Consider the following 6096-nt stretch of genomic DNA (forward strand, 5'->3'; position numbering starts at 1 on the left):
TGTAATACTCTATTTTACATCGATGATAAATATTAACGATTAGCTATTTATTAAAGGAAAGAGTTCCCGTTGGAAATGATTATTTTATTTTCCTAACAGCTGATAGCGGTGTATAAGTCTACATCTTTGAATTGAAGGACCCAATTCAAACTCACTTTCAAGGTACAATTGCCATTATAATTAATGTAATAATTTTTTGACATTATCTGAAATGCTTCAAAATTGCTCATGCATAGGTATTCATCCTACAATCATGTATAAACACCAAACCCAAAGAAATCATTATCAAATTGCTTTTTTATCTCTTCCAGTATCGTATGGTGCGGTTGGTAAAAAGCAATCACAAGAACTCTAAAGTTATTTGCTTATGATTACATGTAAACCATTAGGTTGTTCAGTATTTCGTAATGAAATCTGTAAAAAGTTCATTTTTGAAGAAATATGCCTTGGTTAGTCAAATTGGTTCAAACCATGAGGTGGCCATTTTGGTTCAAAAACATCTAATTCATCCTCCAATCATGTATAAACACCAAACCCAAAGAAATCATTATCAAATTGCTTTCTTATCTCTTTTCCAGTACCGTATGGCGCATGGTTGGTTAAGCAATCATAAGAACTCTAAAGTTATTTGCTTATGATTACATGTAAACCATTAGGTTGTTCAGTATTTCGTAAAGAAATCTGTGAAAAGTTCATTTTTGAAGAAAGATGCCTTGGTTAGTCAAACTGGTTCAAACCATGGAGGTGACCATTTTGGTTCAAAAACATCTAATTCATCCTCCAATCATGTATAAACACCAAACCCAAAGAAATCATTATCAAATTGCTTTCTTATCTCTTTTCCAGTACCGTATGGCGCATGGTTGGTAAAAAGCAATCACAAGAACTCTAAAGTTATTTGCTTATGATTACATGTAAACCATTAGGTTGTTCAGTATTTCGTAACGAACTCTGCAAAAAGTTCATTTTTTAAGAAAGATGCCTTGGTTAGTCAAATTGGTTCAAACCATGGAGGTGGCCATTTTGGTTCAAAAACATCTAATTCATCCTACAATCATGTATAAATACCAAATCCAAAGAACTCTTTATCAAATTGCTTTCTTATCTCGTATGGTGCATGGTTGGTAAAAAGCAATCACAAGAACTCTAAAGTTATTTGCTTATGATTACATGTAAACTATTAGGTTGTTCAGTATTTCGTAACGAAATCTGCAAAAAAAATCATTTTTGAAGAAAGATGCCTTGGTTAGTCAAATTGGTTGAAATTATGGAGGTGACAATTTCGGTTCAAAAATAACGAACTTATCCAGCAATCATGTGTAAACACCAAACCCAAAGAAATCAGGATAAAACCAAAGCGGTGACAAACCGTACCGCGTTAGGACCCAACTTGGACAAAACGTACCGCGTTTCGCCGTGGTCCAATCAGAACGGCCAATTTTTGCCGTATGGTTAATACGTGGTACGTTCTGCCTAAATGCGTACGGTACCTAATTGGTAAAATCAATCATAAACAATTTACCAAATTCTCTTTTTAGACAGCGCTGTAATATCATTGGTTCTTTTCCCGATGAGCTTGGTATAGAAATAACGATTTTGACATCTTTTGATTAAAATACAAGTGGTCATCGAAAGTGTACCAAATTCCCTTATTGGGCACCGTGGTAGGTGTGTTCCAGCTTATAGTTACGATACCCTTAGAATCCATTATGACCCTCTTATTAATTTAATGCGCTTACTAAAATATACTAAACGTTATTTTACATTTCTCCTCAATCCACCAGTTTAATCTCTTTAATACAAATCCGCCCTTGTAACGTAACGTGGATTAGGAATAATACATACGAGGTAGCAGATAACAAATTATTTACGTTATAGCGCACATAGTACAGCTACCTCTTTCATTATTTGCTATCGCACTTTAAAGCGAGAGTACCGCTTTACAATGTTGCCGTTTATTTGGATCTCACTTTATTTAAAATATAACGTATTATATATAACGTAAGCAGCGCCCCATAAGATGGTCACTCAAGAACTTCGCGTGTATAAATTTTGACAAAAACCTAAAAGTTGAGATCCGGGCGAAAATTGAAATTTAGCTTCCTGTATGATCGACCGAGCTAATAGACTCGATATACACAATAAAAAAGGCGAGATCCGAAAACGGATCTCGGGTTTACCAAATGGATCTCACCTTATCTGCAATATATGTGAAAATGATCTCACCTTAGCGCTTTTTAAATCTATATATATATATATATATATATATATATAATATATATATATATATAATATATATATATATATATATATATGTTATCGGTTAAGTTTGGCTACACTTTCTCGTATAAAAAGGTAAGTTCGGCTACATAATGCCAAGTTTGGCTACGTAGTCAAAGTTGATACACTAGTCGTGGTAAACTGAGGCATATTTGACTACAAAAGTTTGGCTACAGGAACATATAAATTCTACCATGTTAGTGTAGTCGAATTTCAAGTACACGAGCGGCGAAAGTTTTTTTCAATGGGGGTTTTAAACAAATAATTCTTTATAGGTTATTTATAGGTTATGTTTGTTACTGTAACTACATGTATGCTACTTTAATGACATCAGTAATTACATACGCCTCCAGTTTTATACAAACTCGCCTTTTTCAAGACTCATATAGCTTGGATCTACGATCTTATAAGGTATGTAGTTCCCTGAAAGTGTTTTTAGATGTAAAACTGTACCTAACCTTACCAATGTATCTAATTGATGTAAACATTGTTATAGAAGCCCTAAATCATGAATTTGGAGAGAAAACTTGTTCACAATGAACCTCGTAATATAATTCGTAAATTAGTCGAATTATTTGATCGATAAAAAGAAGCAGATCGTTGGGAGTTTTAAACCTCGACTATACGGATGGAAGGGAAACTCCTCACAAGCAATTGTTGGTTTTCGATACAAAAAGTGTTATGAAAAACGCAGGTTGTTAATGGAAAGAAGTGGCATCGTAACATGGTGTTCTCGTTATTTAACACTAAAAGAAAACGAACACCTGAATGTGACAAAAGACCCGTTATATACTTGGACGAAACCTATATTCACCCATCGTACGGAGTGAGTAAATGCCTACAATCAGATGAAGTATCGGAAGTTTATAAATCCAATAGGGCTGGTCAGAGGTACATCGTAGTATGCTAGTAGTCGTTCTGGTTTTGTACAGGATGTCGCACAGTAAATCGGGGGATTATCACGACGATATGAATCCTACCAACTTTATGCAGTGGTTAGAGAAGCAGCTTATACAAAATTTACCAGCAAACTCAGTTGTGGTTATGGATAACGCACCTTACCGTAGTGTTCAAATAAATAAGCCGCCAACGATGAATAATCGTAAGGAAGTGATACGTTCTTGGTTAAGAAGCAAATAACATTCCTACGACAGATCAATTTATTGACAATGTACATTGTACAATTCGTTGTGTGTTAATTTAGTCAATGTGAGCGTTATTAATTTCAATGTGATTGTAATAATTTGAAATAAAATTAATAATTTTACTGTTTCCTCTTCCTCTTGATGTTATGCAACTCATATAGCACGGGCGTTATGGCGTACTTGTTTATATCAATTTTGCATGAGAATGTACAGTCTAAATTTCTAGCCCCCTCGGGCTCGCCCTGTAAGGGACTTTCTGAACGTGGTGCCACTGTAGATACTCAATAAAATTTGCAAAAAAATTTTAGTCATTTGGTGTAAAATCTCCCAATGGATAGTCATATTTGAGTCCATAACTTTTATGCCCAAGGAAATCGATAGCAAACCGCCAAGTCATTCCAGTATATTTGGTACCTACTTGACGAATCATGAACCGAGGCTCATTAGTGATATTTATGAAGGGTTATACAGAATGTAGTAGGTTGTACATCAATAATTTATTCTAAATAACCTTTTTCGTTCCCCATTCCCATTTGAAGCGCTTTAGGTGAACAAAGGCAACTTGCTTCAAAAAAACACTTTTTGGAAATGTTTTTTGTGCATGATTATACTAAACCCAGTAGGTTGTACGCAATTATTTTATAAATTTCTCAAAAAAATATTTTTTGAAGCAAGTGCCCATTGTTAGCCCATTTGGGTCAAATGGTTGGGATGACCTTTTTAGTGCAAAATCTTGCAATCGATAGTCAAATCAAATTTGATATACTTTGTGCCCAAGGAAATCCATGCCAGACCGATCCAGTACTTTCAATACACTTGGTACCCATATATGACGAAGCACAGACCTAGTCAAAGTAATGTTATTTGTGCATGATTATACTAAACCCAGTAGGTTGTATGCAATTATTTTATAAATTTTGCAAAAAAAATATTTTTTGAAGCCCATTGTTAGCCCATTTGAGTCAAATGGTTGGGATGGCCTTTTTAGTGCAAAATCTTGCAATCGATAGTCAAATCAAATTTGATATACTTTGTGCCCAAGGAAATCCATGCCAGACCGCTCCAGTACTTTCAATACACTTGGTACCCATATATGACGAAGCACAGACCTAGTCAAAGTAATGTTATTTGTGCATGATTATACTAAACCCAGTAGGTTGTATGCAATTATTTTATAAATTTTGCAAAAAAATATTTTTTGAAGCAAGTGCCCATTGTTAGCCCATTTGGGTCAAATGGTTGGGATGACCTTTTTAGTGCAAAATCTTGCAATCGATAGTCAAATCAAATTTGATATACTTTGTGCCCAAGGAAATCCATGCCAGACCGCTCCAGTACTTTCAATACACTTGTGACCCATATATGACGAAGCACGAAGACCTAGTCAAAGTAATGTTATGTGTGCATGATTATACTAAACCCAGTAGGTTGTATGCAATTATTTTATAAATTTTGCAAAAAAATATTTTTTGAAGCAAGTGCCCATTGTTAGCCCATTTGGGTCAAATGGTTGGGATGGCCTTTTTAGTGCAAAATCTTGCAATCGATAGTCAAATCAAATTTGATATACTTTTGCCCAAGGAAATCCATGCCAGACCGCTCCAGTACTTTCAGTACACTTGTGACCCATATATGACGAAGCACAGACCTAGTCAAAGTCATGTTATTTGTGCATAATTATACTAAACCCAGTAGGTTGTATGCAATTATTTTATAAATTTTGCAAAAAAAATATTTTTTGAAGCAAGTGCCCATTGTTAGCCCATTTGAGTCAAATGGTTGGGATGGCCTTTTTAGTGCAAAATCTTGCAATCGATAGTCAAATCAAATTTGATATACTTTGTGCCCAAGGAAATCCATGTCAGACCGCTCCAGTACTTTCAATACACTTGGTACCCATATGACGAAGCACAGACCTAGTCAAAGTAATGTTATGTGTGCATGATTATACTAAACCCAGTAGGTTGTACGCAATTATTTTATAAATTTTGCAAAAAAATATTTTTTGAAGCAAGTGCCCATGGTTAGCCCATTTGGGTCAAATGGTTGGGATGGCTTTTTTAGTGCAAAATCTTGCAATCGATAGACAAATCAAATTTGATATACTTTGTGCCCAAGGAAATCCATGCCAGACCGCTCCAGTACTTTCAGTACACTTGTGACCCATATATGACGAAGCACAGACCTAGTCAAAGTAATGTTATGTGTGCATGATTATACTAAACCCAGTAGGTTGTATGCAATTATTTTATAAATTTTGCAAAAAAATAATTTTTGAAGCAAGTGCCCATTTGGGTCAAATGGTTGGGATGACCTTTTTAGTGCAAAATCTTGCAATCGATAGTCAAATCAAATGTGATATACTTTGTGCCCAAGGAAATCCATGCCAGACCGATCCAGTACTTTCAGTACACTTGTGACCCATATATGACGAAGCACAGACCTAGTCAAAGTGATGTTATGTGTGCATGATTATACTAAACCCAGTAGGTTGTATGCAATTATTTTATAAATTTTGCAAATAAATATTTTTTGAAGCAAGTGCCCATTGTTAGCCCATTTTGGTCAAATGGTTGGAATGACCTTTTTAGTGCAAAATCTTGCAATCGATAATCTAATCAAATTTGATATACTTTGTGCCCAAAGGAAATCCATGCCAGACCGCTCCAGT

At 35.0% G+C, this 6096-nt stretch overlaps 1 long non-coding RNA gene across 1 annotated transcript; it reads left to right on the forward strand.

The window, feature by feature from the left end:
- Positions 1 to 2365: 2365 nt before the first annotated feature.
- Positions 2366 to 3987, forward strand: LOC116180874. Its single transcript, XR_004147175.1, has 3 exons — positions 2366 to 2691; positions 2777 to 3106; positions 3160 to 3987. It is a non-coding gene; the product is annotated as an uncharacterized LOC116180874 (long non-coding RNA).
- Positions 3988 to 6096: the final 2109 nt, after the last annotated feature.

The sequence above is a fragment of the Photinus pyralis genome, unplaced genomic scaffold, assembly GCF_008802855.1.
Source record: "Photinus pyralis isolate 1611_PpyrPB1 unplaced genomic scaffold, Ppyr1.3 Ppyr1.4_LG9, whole genome shotgun sequence".
Lineage (NCBI taxonomy): Eukaryota > Metazoa > Arthropoda > Insecta > Coleoptera > Lampyridae > Photinus > Photinus pyralis.